The following is a 15,225-nucleotide window of genomic DNA, read 5'->3' as shown; positions in this document are numbered from 1 at the left end:
AGCAGACACAGAAAGCTTTGAAAGTCTTCGAGGGGCAATTGGTCATAGTTGAGGGTTTCAATTATAGCACAAGCTTCGCGCGAACCGGACTGCTTAACTCTAATGAATTTGATCCAATCTTTCTATGTTATGTTTTTTGAACGGATAAATCCAGACCAATAATAGAGCTGTTGTTACTCAAGAAGTGATAGAAGTTTTCACGTACTAGTAGCGGAAGTTCTAACACAAGAGTGTACCCTTCCGTATAGAATTTTTCTCTCGGAGTTTTACCTAATATACTTACATGAATGCGGAAACATGCTTTTGTGAGTAATCACTGAGGTTTGTAAAACTCACAATAGAAATATGTGCGCTTGCGCTCCCGATGGAACTGTAATAAATCAGAAGAAAGGAGTTAGAGCTGCAGTCAATACTATATAACCACTCAAGGGGAGTGTGAGTTTAAGATTTTGTAAGATGTCTTATAATACTTGAAGACAGTTTGCTAGAGAACAATTTCTCTGAGGCACTGACCATTAAATTCGCAGCAACAAGTCATTATTATCAGTTGCACGTTGGCGTTATCAACCGCCCCGCTCACTAGGTCGCAGTCAAAATAAATAGCAAGGTAAAATGAAAAGGTAGCGCAACATAAATTGCGAATTGCTAAGCACCCACACTTATACATGCAACTCAAATAGCACGCCAACAGCAATAAAGTGTTAGCGATGCATGCCACCAAACACCTATGAATACATCTACATATCATAAATGCATTTATGGCACGTGTGTGCGTTCAAATGTTTGTCGCATGCAACACATTCCAGTAAATATTGCACTTCACACATCGTGCACCACAACACAATGCAACAACACTCGTTCTTGTTACTTGCAACATTGCAACACCAAAGCATGCAAACACCGTTGAGTGAGTAGTAATTGCCTCACACGTTGCCGTTGATTGGCGCTGACGCCGGCTGTGATGTTGCATAAATGCACGCGAACACATTCGCACACACGCACGCCATTGCACTCGTTAATCTTTCGCGTTTACTTCAGACGCAGCAAAAATGTTACCGAAGATGCTTGCAACGTCACCACATGCACGTCTCCGCACTGATGATGTACTCCTTGCTTAAGCTTAAGAGCCGCCAGTGCGCCATCAGTGGCATACTAACGCCGTTGCCACTTAAAAGTGCATTTCTCACACCCAAGTCAAGCCAAGGTTGCTTGCTAAGAGCTCTTCGCTGGCTGCGTTGAGCGAGTCCACTGGTTTGCCTTGCAACACTTCATTTTGCCCGCTACTTGCCGCATACGATGCACATGTGATTAAATCTTTCGCTTGCCGCAGTTTACTCTACTTGTGGCACATACAGGTAGCGCAGCTGAACAGGTATGCGCTTCTGTCGCCTCCATCGCCGCTTTCAATTAATCTTCCCAATTGCTTACTTTTCAAATGACTATATTGCTCTGAAAAATGCGTAAGGTTGCCAGATTTTGGAATGTGCATATTTCAAATTCCATAGTTTTGAGTAGCGATTATTTCTGGATTTATTTACACATGTTCAATCCAAAATATCGAATTTGTCTTTCTACTCGTAAAATTAAGATTATATAAAGCTCTGGTCAAGAATATTAACACAAAATAAATATATCGAACAGTTATTTGACCTAGTCTTCTTCATGTAGCCAATTTCTGAATACTGTGACCTTTTCATTAGTATCTTTCGAAAACAAAACTTTAAACTATTCAAAAAGTTCAAAAATAAGAGCAGTCTTTGTTGTTTTTGACACTTTTCGTTTTTTACTTTTTAAAAATATCAAATTTCGAACTTCGGCCACTGGTGTCATAAGAATCTAGTATTGAAGAAGACTAGAGCTTATCAAATACCTCATAAGACAAGCTGCACGGAATACATATTCAATATTGACCAGAAAGATATGGTAACATATAACAGTTGCGATTGGTTTATTTCTTAAATTTTGTCGAAGTTCGATACTTGAAGCTGGATCTTGAACATAAACTCAAATAAAATTACTCCCGAAATGAAAATATGTTTCGCTTAGATAGAATGGGATGCGGCTTTCACAGATTTCTATAGTTTGCTCATCAATCCCTTTTGGGTTCAGACTGCACAGTATCTTTCCTGAACCGGAAAAGTTGATCCTCAAAGGTTCTGAACCTACTATATGGACCAACTGGTTATGGAGTAAGAAGGTTAAAATATATCATTTTGGGAAGATTTTCGTGGATTTGTATAGATAGTTACGTGCTTGCCGCATCGGGTTGACTTAGTGAATTATAAATCAGCCGCTACGCAGACAGGCTCAATTCGTCTTAATATACATATGCAAAAGTTCGATCTTTGAATATATTATATAATACATACATATATACTAGTACATAGGATGTAGTAACTGCAAGTGGTAGTTTAGGAAACGATTGACCGGAGCTAGATTTATAAGACTAAGTGATTTTCAGCTTCACGCCGCTTATTTTACGAAAAATTATTTAAAGGCTAAAAACTTTTTTACTTGACAAGATATCTTCACGAAATTTGGCATGAATTATTGTCCAAAGTAACGCTCTCCGAACATATTGTTTAGTTCGGTCCATTACAAGAAATGGCTGCCATTCAAACTGACCGATTATTCTCTCACAAAAATAAATTGAACTCTTCAGCCTCAAATTTAATTCGGAAAGAGTGGCAACACTATTTATACTACATATGTTTTCGAGGTTATACTCGTAAACTTGTCTAATTTTTCGTTACTGACTCTCACCTTCCGGCTGATCGAAGTGCGTGCACAACATTTACAAGTCTGCTATTGACTGTTTTAACAGCTTTGCCACATCATTCTTTGTGTAGTGAAATGCACTCAGGCGTCCACAAATTTGTGCGTCATTTACGTGGGCAGCGTAGTGTTGTGCCTTGCCGCACAGCTGTGTTGTGAGATACGCAAATGTTTGCCAATCCACATATTTGTTTGTTTCTCCACTCCGCTTATGTTTTGTTGAGGGTGTGTGTGATGATTACTTATGCATTGCGTAAGTTGCAAATGCAACGCCGTTGCGATAACTTGCCACATGTTGTAAGCAAACACGCCATAATTGACACAGTTGGTGGTGGCGACAACGGACAGCGGACGATGCACGCACAAACGCCTGCAACAGCAATAACAACGCTAACGGTGGCAACGTCATAGCTTACTTAATGCCACCTTGTTGTTGCCACTTACAAACATACCTATAACTCCTTGGTGAGCTGTATCTAATGTCCTGCTATGAAGTTGTTACTGCCATTGATATTGATGACGGTTGTTGCATGCCTCATACATATGCAGTAGTCTACGAGTTTGGTGGGCCAAGCGACTAATGTTACTGACAGCAGCAACAACAAAATGAACAACAACAACAACAACAACAATGCTCAACATACGCACCCAGCAACAACTATCTAACTCTAATCTCTATGTGTGGCAACATCCATTGCGTTTGAGGCACTACGTGGTAAACGACGTAAGCAACAACGCGCAGAGCACCCAGCAGGCCTCCAGTGCTCAACGCATGACAGTTTGTATTAGGTTGGATTTTACGCTTGAGTGCATCCAATTCGTGCAACAGCTGCATTCTGTTGGTGTTGTTAAGAGCATCACCAGCTTTCAGCGCTAACACACGTTGCTACAGCTTCGTAATTCATCAGCCGACGTAGCTGTTGCTATGATATAACTGCCTCTGTTTATATCCGGGTTGAATGGAAGTGCGTATTAAGGTATGAAAGGATTTAATTTGCTCAGGTTGGTTGGCTAATATTTTGCAGAGAACTGCGTGCCACCCAATAGGGGTTTTGGAAACTAATTAGTTTTTAATGAAGAGAGTTATTTCGCTGATATACAGTAGCCGAGTACGTGACTACCATTCAGTGGATGGTGAGTTAAATATCGTCTGAGGAAAGAACAAGATATACGCGCTGCGGCATCGTAGTATTTTTTGTCTTGAAAGAAAATTTTTCCACAAGCTATCCACAATTCAAAGTAGTTTGAAAGCTTTCAGTCCTTTACATTCCCCAATTACATAACATTCAAAAAGGAGAAAAAAGGAGTGATCTATAAAAAAGCTTTCTACCACATTTTTTTTCACTTTCTGAAACATATCGAGAGTACATATTTGACTGCTCACAAATGTTTACCTTGAAACTTATCGTTCATTTTTATCATATACTTGTATGGTTTATGTTGTAGTCCCAGATTGACTACGAGATTTGATTTCTAGAATTATCTAGCACCTTTTAATGACTGTATACCGTCTAGTCTGATTGTAATTCACTCTTAAAGCTCCGAGTCTTAACGATATGATTGACTGTGGGCGAATAATGTAAAAAACATTCTACTAAGCTAACGTTTAGGCTTCGTTTGTGGCTTTCGCAATGTTTGAAAATGTACTCGTATAATATTACTCTCTATAGCTTTTAGCCATGAGATATTTGAATTTCATACAATCTCTCCCGAAACTTGATTGTAGTTGGGCTTATTAGATGCGGTTTCCAAACGAGATATAATAACGAAGAACTGTGAAATTCGTTAACAAATTGAGAGACTATTTTAAACCTATGATCTACTTTTGTTGAAAAATATAATATATAATATTGCCAAAGCCCTTTAGCAAAGGCCAATCGAACCTAAAGTCGAGTTGATCGAGCTGACTGAAGAATTACTCTCGTCCTTTATCCGTATATTGTATGGTTAATTCTTTTCGATCAATGACAATTATCTGTAGGATGAAAAGATGAAAGGATCGATTTATTTCCATATTTCCTTCTCATAAGACCTTCGTTTATAATATTAAGAATTATACTCCTGTAGATTGTTTCTGGATTGAACTGAAGGGCTCTCTATAATATCAACAAGCAAGATTTCTCACCCTTTTCTTCTCTTTTTTATTTCTTAGTACGAGATATTTATTGTTTGATTTTGTTTATTTTTTTTTTTTTGTTTAAGAGGAAACAATAATTCATCGTATATCACATTAACGCGTTTTAAACTTCATGCACCTCTTTTATGGTAGTTGCACTTCTGGTAGAAGTTTCGTTCATTCACTCATTTCAATTCTCAAATGGTTTATCTAAATAACATATCTTCTCAGTTTCGTCCATAAAAGTAGTTAAGAGAACTGTATTGAGTTACGGATTAGAACTATCCATAAATATGCTCGTGTCATCCCTATATCTCAATTATACATAGAATATCTATATTATACTCCACTGAGTATGCTAATTCCACTGAATCGCAAGAGTGCATTTCTCACCGATATTCTTAAGAAAAAATATTTCAATGCCCAGCTGAGTATCCACGCTGCTGGCATTCATTCCACGAGCCAATCACAGCCAAATTGAGTGAACGCATCTTCTGTAGCCTTCTAGCCGAACGCTGCAATCACAAGTTGCAACGATGCAATCGCAAAGAAAAACATTGCCGCTGAGCTACTTCACATAGCAACACGCTTCCGTGTGGTCCAATGTAATCAACTGTCGTTGGCCAACGGAAAAACAAACAAACAGATGGACGGACAAGCCTCGGCATGCATGCATAAGAATTCGCGCGGATACACATGAGAATTGAGATGCAAGTTGCATTGCCACACAACCGCAATTGCATGCCTGCCCAGCAGCCAGCCACCAGAGTAGTGACAACAGTCAGCAATGACAGTCGAGTTGTTGTGGATTAAAAACTGAAAATAAAAATAGAATAGAGCAAAAACCAAAACATGAAGAAACGCATAAAATATTTGTTGTGAATTTAATTTATTTACAATTGCCAATCGTCTGCGCGTTTAAACGGTGCGGGGTTGTGGCACTTGTAATACTATGTAGGAACAATTGCAACTGTTTGCACACGCACACATTCTCACGTATACGTTAAGCTTAACGATGGGTGGTGGAGTAAAGATTGTACTCTTAATTATCTGCCACATATGTATTATGGTTTTGCTCAGTTAACTGTGTTCTGTAAAAGCACAAAAGCTGAAATTGATCAGTACATTAGACTAATTTGAATTAAAATGACTAAAAATTGAGATATACCTATAAGATGTCAGAATGAAATTCAGAGAGCAACCACGCCCACCTTGTAACGGTATTAAAAAAAATGTAAAGTACCCGATATTTATTTTTATTTTTTTATTTATTAATTATTAAAAGAACCGTTCACTTTTATGTAAATATGTGCGACGCCTCATTTTGAATACCGATAGCAAGCCTTATGCAGCTTCAGTTTTCTTTGGTGCACAAAATTACAGATACTTTGCACCTTATTTTTTAACGAATCCAAAAAAAACACTCAGTTTTTCTTCGATGGTTTCGATGTTTTTGCCCAAAAATTACATCACGTGTGTGACAGCATCGAGTAAAATTAATATGCGATCTCTTACCTTATATAATATAACGAGTCTAGTGTCTACAAGAACCAGTTCTAAACATATATACATACTACTCACATATCATTGTTCTGAGGTACCTGTAGCATAATGCTAATCATATATGTGATTAACCTCATAAGAGTTGCTTAGCAACCAAACTTATATAAAACAATTTTCAAAAAATGACAAATATAAGCTTATCCGAAACCTAGAAGTCTTTAGTGATGCTGATAGACCGATGTTAGAACTATAAGCTAGTATTATAACTAAATAAATTATAATATTAAGTGTGGAACGCTTCAGAATTTTGTGTGTGAACCAAAGTAGTATCTCTACCAAAGTTAAACCCGACAAATATTTGTTTATAAATTGCAAAATTAACTTATTGACATAGAAATGTGATTCCTTGTCAACCTTTTTCTTTTAAGGAATGAGCTCTAAGTCATTAAAAGCGTAATTAGAAAACTTTGTTGTAGAAGCTTTAAGATCGAATGATCTTTCAACGAAATGGTGACCCCATACTTAGCTTGTTTATGAAATAGTAAAAAAGGCAGTCTGGTTTATTCCCAAATATTTCTTTTAGTTCACATTGTAGTATCTTAAGTGATTTCAGTTGAATAGTTGAAAGCGTCAAAAAAAGAAGAAATAAAAAATAGATAATTAGTAACCGGTTTGACCGCTTAATTTGATTTTAGGGATTATACTATTTAACAAATCCATTCATTCATCCAAATAGATCCCATTCGACTATATTTATAATTCAAATATCTTACAAAATTAACTTGTAAGTAGTTTTTGTTCTGTGAGGAGTTAGTGGTCTACATCGCTTAGTTATTTACTTAGTTAGTCCCAACCGCGTCCATCACAGTTGAGTATATTATGTGCGTGACCAACGAGTGATAAATAATGTGTTTAAGTGGCGGCCAAAACAAAATCTCAATTCAAAATCTAGTTGAAGAAAATATTGGCTTTGAGCAGATAACCGCCTCGTATTTTTCTGATACGAAAAAGTTTATAATAAGACTCTACGTTCAGCAAAGTCGGCAAATATGGTCTCAGGTTCTCCATTCGTCAAGAAAACTTCGGGCAACATATCTATTGTGTCCTTAAAGAATACAAGTTGCACATCTATATTATCGAACTTTGGTATAAACCCACCTGTGCAAACACAGCCATATCAGCATGTTTGCCCCTGCGCATAGTTCGCTAGTTCCTGACCACCTTGGCTGCTTGTTTAGCGGATTCGCTATGCCATTTCGATTAGATTTATTGGCTTGTTTAACTTGTTGCTCGCTGGAAGTACACAGCTCATGACGATATTGATGTTGCTGAAGGCGCGCCGGCCGTGAGTGCATCTTCACTAACGCAATTCTGACTAAAGAATTTATTTGAAACAAAAACAACAACCAACAAGTGGTCAATGATGACTGCTTAACTGTATGATGTTGCAATGTAGATGCGGCATGCAAATTTGTGTGGCGAAGAAGTGGAAATAAATAGTTTACAATGTAGTAAAAAAATATTAATTTATGTATTGATACGAGGTTAGTTCGGATAAGTGAGTGTTTTTGTTGTAGAAATAGTGTACTTTGTTGTTGAAGTTTCTAAGGCCTAGAAGTAAACGTAGGGGACTCTATAAAGTATGTACATACATATATATCTATATATATATATAGATATTATTTGTCAGAATCGGCATAATCGGTCCACTATATTATATAGTTGCAATACAAACCGTACGATCAAAATCAACTCCTTATATGGACAACTTTTTTATTTGACGAGATATCTTCACGAAATTTATTTCCGTATATATAGTTCAGATCGGACCACTATAGCATGTAGCTGACATACAAACTGACCGATCAGAATTAAAATAAAGATATTTTTATACCCTTTTATGCCATAAGAAATGCAACTGTGAAGGGTATATTGTTGCCGAAGTTAACAGTTTTTCTTGGCAGTACTTTTTGTCTGTTCCTACATCTGTCTTATATTGTGATGAACTCTACCAACCCCACGAGTCGTTTACTCCGACGGAATTTCGAATTTCTTGCGAGCAACCCAAAATCTCACTATTTTGTGGGACCACCATTGTGTTTATAAAAATTTAATTGTTCTTTGGGACCACCCTATTAATTCCATATACTATGTATTTATCCACTCATGCCCCGTAAATTTCCAACAAATTAATTAAATAATCTTGCTTGCATTGAGCTGTTGCCACTCATCACGAAAAATATTTATATAAAATTGTAACTGTAAAAATGCAAGTAGTTTCGTAGACGCGCCGATTTGAGCAACCCAACGTCCTTCACAAACGCCGGCAACACGCTACTATTTGCATATGTACACATATTTTACGGAGAGATAAAGCAGCAATAAATTTTCATGCTGCTTCTTCTTCTTCTAGTTGTTTTTGTTGTTGTTTGATCGTACATCCACAGCTAACAAAAAATTGTTAACCGTTTCGCACGCAGCCTCCAGCAACTGCGGCCCACCTGTGTCAATTGTTTGTTATATTAGTATACTTTGTATTGTTGTTGTTGTTATTACTATTTTCTATTTGCTTACATCGGCAGTTGTCAACTTGACTTTTAGCCGCAGCATTGTTTGTTGTCAATAGCAATTGCCGACTCTTCACAGCAAAACTAGAAATTGCTTACATTGTTTCTTGTTGTTATTGTTATTGTTGTTGTTGCTACAAGCATTTAATGTCCAACTAGGCTTGGCAGTGGCGTATCATCCAAGCAACCAATCAACCAAGCAACCAGCAACAACAACAATATGTTACCAACAAACGCACCAGTCACAAACCACCCAGGCACAAGCATGTGAGCATTCGTCAGCGTCAACGTCGACTGCAGCAGCAGCGTTGGCTGGCCAGCCAGTCATCAATTGATTGCTGGTTTATCCAAATGTCTCGGCTGTCGTCTATTATTAGTTGCGCGCTCGGTTTTGTTTGTGTGCTATGCAAAATTGTAGCGCAGCAGGCGCAAAGACAGCAACAACAACAACTACAAAATTATTGATGTCACATCATTATCACAACGTCAATATGTCAAAGAATTAGAATAAATTAGCATAACACGCTGCGATATGAAGCGCCTCGAGGTGTTGTTTGTTATTGTTGTTGTGTCTTTGGTTGTTGCGATTTTGGTTGTTTTGGTTTTTTCGACGTCAAACACGCCAACAACGTTCAAAGCGCGTTCATTCAGTGTTTTACAAATAACACATGCATACATATAGGCAGACATACATATGTACATATGTTGGCCGCCATTCATACATATGTAAATTTGTGCCATTTATATATACGCACACACCATATATAGTAGATGCGACAAATGTCTGTTGTTAGGAGTTTAGTTTTTGCCTCATTGCACACGCGTATCATCCGGAAGATTGCACACACACACATACATATACATTTTAATGTGGACATATGGCGCTGCCTGTGCCTTTTGCACTTGCCAGCGGTCACATCGACCACCGGCTGCTATTGGTGCACACATACATACATACATATAGACATTGAAAGCTCTGCTGTTGTGTGCGCTGGACAATATTTCTTGCCATATGATTAGCCGCTTATAAGCCACGTCAAATAAATTCTTGTGCTAGCGCAAAGCAATAGCTACCCAGTGAGCAAAACGTTGAGATTTGATCAGGTCTTCGATAAATTAAACACAAAACAGCTTACTATAAAGCTACTTCAAGGGGTTATATCCACTTGCAATTAAAAACACTTTTTTTGTGATTATTTTTTAAGTGGCATTTTATTTAAATAAATAAATAAAAATAATGCACGTTTACAGATTTTAATATACTTTGATAATGGGTGATTAAATTTGAAAAATTTTGGATTCGCTGGATCTCGCAACCGATCTAAAGTAGGATATTCCAAAACAAAGGCCATTTTTCTGCTTAAAATTATCTCAAATCCAAAACCCAAAATTAAATTATATAACAATTATTGAATATAAGTAATGATCAAAAAACTAGTCAAATTTTTGACTAAATGGCGAGATTTTGTTTTTTGCGAAAAAAATTGAGCCACCCTGAAGGCTTAAAAAATCAAAATTAATATCAAATATAAGAAAAATAAAATTTCTTCGATCATTACCTGACAGATATACAAGTATGTATCTAAGAAGGTCGTGTGAAAAATTCAAATTGATCGGTCTAGCCTTAGCTGACTATTCGTCCCGATTTGGCCGGGACAGTCCGGATTCTCGGGCTCAGAAATTAAAAAAAAAGTGTATGAACTGAATAAAATTGTGTTGCTCTCTCACCTATTATATGTCGCGATTTTCTATGAATCATAATATGGAAAAAAATCGATGACTAATAAAAACCGTCTCGGATTTTGCCGGGACAAATATGGCCACCTAAATATAGAATAATGTCTGGAACCGTGGAAATGTTTAAAAAAAAATTTTCAAATTTCAAATCTTTCATAAATAGTAAAAATTTAAGTTTGTGGATATCGCAAGTTTCAGACAAGTCAATAAAGAAGACTCTCTAAAAATTTCAGGTAAATCGGTCCACTATAACATGCTAGACTTATTTTTTCCTCACGGACTCTGAAAACAGTGATTCTAGAAAATTTTAGGAGGCGATTACAGTAAGTTAAAAAATTATTATAAATACGCATATATCTTCAAATCTACTATTTGCCGGATCAACTTCAAATTTTCGGAGAATGCTTTCAAATATATGCACATTCGATCGATTTTTTGCGATTCGCTAGTGGAGTTTTTAGTACCTGTGTAAAGCTCAAAGCATCTAGATCATAACGCATTACTAATTTCATGTTTTAAGACTCTTTGAATCTCCGTTTCTATTAAAATTCAGCTTCAACTTCTCATATGACTCCCAATAACTCACTTACTACTTGTCGGACTATATCTTGGCAATGGTAGTCCACTTACTTAAAGTAGATTCAACAGCAATCAGAAAGCTTTTATTTTTAGGCTCCAAATCGTTTGTAAGATCTTTCAAATACCATAAAATTATTTTCGATTTTGAATGTCTCTATGTTAGTCATCATCGAGCAAGCAAACCACGCGAAAAGCCCTCGTGATGTCGGAGAGCTAACACATTTCTTAATATACCACGATTCTAGTAGGATCTTATCTGGTTCTACTCACAAATTTCCAAAAATGTTATCGATAACTTTTTGTTTATAACCTATCAAGTTCCAGAACCATCCTTCCGGAAAGTAGAAGAGAGGTTTCGGCGCTACGTCAAGGTGGTGCTCTGAGCTTTACTGTTACATTGATTTGGAGACACATCCATAGAAGAATTGAAATCAAAAGCTTTTAAATAACAAACTTCATTCTTCGCTTTCTGGGTTAGCTGAGTTAGCTCGTGTATCTGCCTTCGAGCCTGTACGTCTTCAGCGTTACACATTTGCCTTAGGTATTAGCATATCTAGCTGTGTCTGTATGTGTGGTATATGTATTTAAACAATGACAACCCACGCAACTCTTTTGAAGTCGCAGCTGGTTGGCGAGCTGGTTCTCCGACTGCTGTCTGGTGGCAAGGTTGGCCAGCAGCACTCTTGTCCGTCGCTATAAAAAAATATAGACAAAGCAGAAAAAGCTGCAAAAAAACAAACAAAAATTCCACATTTGCATCTACACAAACATTTTATTTCACTGTTTCACTTCCTCGCCCACCCTCGCTCCCCGCTCACGCTATCACTCTCTCGTATGTGGTATCTGTTATTCATTGTGATTATGAAAATTCTAATTCTAATGCTAAATAATCCGCCGCCGCGCTGATATGAGAAACGATTTATCAAAGCTTTTTAAATCCTGTTTATAAATTTCATGCCCATCACCGAGATGATACGCGCGAAATCTTATACAGTTAGATAATTAAGAAGAAAAAAAAAACAAGAAAGACCAAAGTCTTAATTTCGTTGGTATTTCCATTGAGCTTCACGTGGGCGTTGGCAAATCTACATTAAGCCAATTTTTTGAAATTAAAAAATTAGAAAATTAAAAAAGAAATCGTAGAATAAATGAATAAATTCAAAATTAAATAAAAAGCTAAATTATTTAGCATAAGATGTTTGTTTATTTGACAAGCATAAAATAATTTGTTGTGCTTCGCTGGCTTTTGCGATTTATTTTTTTGCACGGTTTGTGCCATAAATATTCTCACTTTGGAGTCGTGAGATTACTTAGACGTGTAAAGCTTTAGTCAGTGCGTAAATATGTATGTACACGGCAACAGTTGCGTCCAACCACATGCAGCTAGTCACGGGCAAACTAATAAAAGTCACGATTTTCGGATGATTAGTTGGTTGCTGATTCAAATGGAATTTGGCACATTCATGGCCGAGCTGGAATTTTAAGAAGTTATAAATAATTTTTGGAAATCAGTTGGCGTAATTTGATTAAATTTAGAAAAAATCTAGTGGAGATAAATTGATGATTCTTTAATTACATACAACTAGATGATTGCAATCTAGATACGAATTAGTTTTAGATTAGTTGAAAGTTAAAACTAGATTAGAACAAATTGATTTAAGTCACATATTAGGGACTTAATTTAGTTCGAGAGTAGACTAAGTAAATTTAACTTAAGATAAAAAAAATTTTGGCGTTGAGCAGTAGTGATTCTCAAAATTAAACAATACATTCAACAAAACTAATAATAGTTCAGTTACTAGTTAATTAAGTTGATTTTCATTTGCTTTAAGTTTAGATTTTAGAAAATTAGACACAGAGATAACAATATTTTAATTAAATTTTAATTACTTATCTAAAGTAATTAAATTATCGCAACCTATGTTAGTTACGAATTAAGGGACAAATTTAGACTAGATTAGAACATATTGACTTTATTCATTTAGTAAAGACTAAATTCTTTTAGAGCCTAGACTAACATAGCTTCATTTAACTTAAGAGCATAAACGAACAAGAGATTTTTTGGCGTTCAGCCGTATAAGTTTTCAAAACTTAAGCATGAGTTTAATCGAGACTAAATTTCAATTAATTTATCAATTAAATAGGATAAACTAAACTAATCGATTAAATAAGATGAACTAGAGAAACTATTCAATTTATGCAACAAAAATTCACTGAGTGTCAGATGTCAAAAGAAGTGATTGTCAAAAATGGATCCCCAGATTTGAGACACCCTCAGTTCTTTGTGCAGTCAATTAAAAAGCAGAGAGTGTGCCAGCAATCTTCGGGCCGTTGACGAGCTCAAGTTCAAAATCATCGCTATACCACCGGAGCTGCTTAACATTGTGGGACAAACGGTGGGCCTACAAGTTTTTCAAAGCAAAAAATAAAATCCAGGGTTTGTTAATGCCTATTAGGAAGCAACCGACATTAGCATACTATTTCATGTTGGCCATAACAGGGAGGAACCTAGATTTATTCTACTAGCAGAAGACAGATGTATTGATTATGTTTAATTATTTTTAATAATGGTTATACGAGATTAAATTAAAATCAATTAGACCAAAACGCTCTTTCAACAGGATTCCGATCGTTCAATTTGTATGGTAGCTATATGCTATAGTGATTCGATCAGACCGATTACCATGCCAAATATCGTGAAGATATCTCGTCAAATGATAAAGTTTTCCACACAAGCACTTGATGCATACAACAATTGATCAGCTGCTTGGGGCGAAAAGGACGTGTGCAAAATTTCAGATCGATATCTGAAAAACTGAAGAACAAGTTGCCCGTATATGCAGACAAGACAGACGTTCAAACATACCGACAGGGCTAAAGCGACTCAGCCATTCATGCAGATTAAAGTTTGCAGTATTTTTTTTTTTTAAGCGATGCTTTTCCATTCATAATCATAAATGTCATTTGCAGACATGTTTATTAAAAAAAAAAAAAACAAATTTGTTCTTTAGAATACTAGAAATCGAATCAAATTGCTAATCAAGCCACGCCGGAATGCAGAAATACCTGTATAATTAGTGGTTTCATTTTGGAAACCTTATTATTCATCAACCATCTAATTCGTATTTTTAATGTTTCGCATTATTGTGTTGCTTGCCATTCATAACGCATTTGGAAATTTCAGTGTTGTTGCTCGTATATAACTAAGTTGCAGACAAAACCTTTTTGGAACCTCCTTTTTCAAATACATAATACTCGTATATTATATACTCGTCTGCTACCTGTGCTATTCCTATATTTACAGTTCACCACAAGATTTGTCTTTGTTGTCCTAACAGTCCAAATACTAATTACTTTTGTATCGTCTCTCTAACTAATTGCTTAAAATATTTGTCCGCTAATTGCGAAAATTCCAGTACAATCTGTAGAAAAATCAGCGCATTGGCTTCGTGGAACTAACGTAGTGGCTGGTTGTGAAGTGTGGCGGGTTTTTCCACCATTTTTCACCATTCAACAGTCTCACTCAATATATTGTATGTGAATATTTATTTGACTGGAAGGTAGAGACATCTGTGCAAATGTGTGAAAATATTGAATATACCTGTGTACACCTATCTATACTTTATTATATATCTACTCACTACCACAACACGCTCCCAAATTCCCCGCACAAGAATAACTTCTATACGTTTTTAGTACTATATACCTATATACCTTCCTACCTGTTCATTTGCGTTTTGATTTCTTTTCCCACATGTTTGTTTAGTCGTGTCGTGCGTTTTTCAAAATTTCTTGCTTTGTTTATATATTTGTCCATCTGTGTTTACTCACAAATTTTCCGCATTTAATAAGCACATTTCAGTCGGTGTGAACACACATAATTTCCGAACATCAAAAGCCATTTGCACCAAATGTGCATTTCGTTTTAGACCTTTCCACATTTATTTT

At 36.2% G+C, this 15,225-nt stretch overlaps 1 long non-coding RNA gene across 1 annotated transcript in view; it reads left to right on the top strand.

The window, feature by feature from the left end:
- Positions 1-1,772: 1,772 nt before the first annotated feature.
- The window catches only part of LOC118680170 (uncharacterized), a 118,327-nt gene continuing 104,874 nt past the window's right edge, over positions 1,773-15,225 (top strand). Inside the window, exon 1 of the long non-coding RNA XR_011395594.1 lies at positions 1,773-1,923. This is a non-coding gene — a long non-coding RNA (uncharacterized lncRNA). The remainder of the gene's footprint in view (positions 1,924-15,225) is intronic.

This window comes from Bactrocera oleae, chromosome 3 (genome assembly GCF_042242935.1).
Source record: "Bactrocera oleae isolate idBacOlea1 chromosome 3, idBacOlea1, whole genome shotgun sequence".
In the NCBI taxonomy this organism is placed as follows: Eukaryota; Metazoa; Arthropoda; class Insecta; order Diptera; family Tephritidae; genus Bactrocera; species Bactrocera oleae.
The sequence above is the reverse complement of the archived record's forward strand: the minus strand, read 5'-3'. Positions and strand labels throughout refer to the sequence as shown.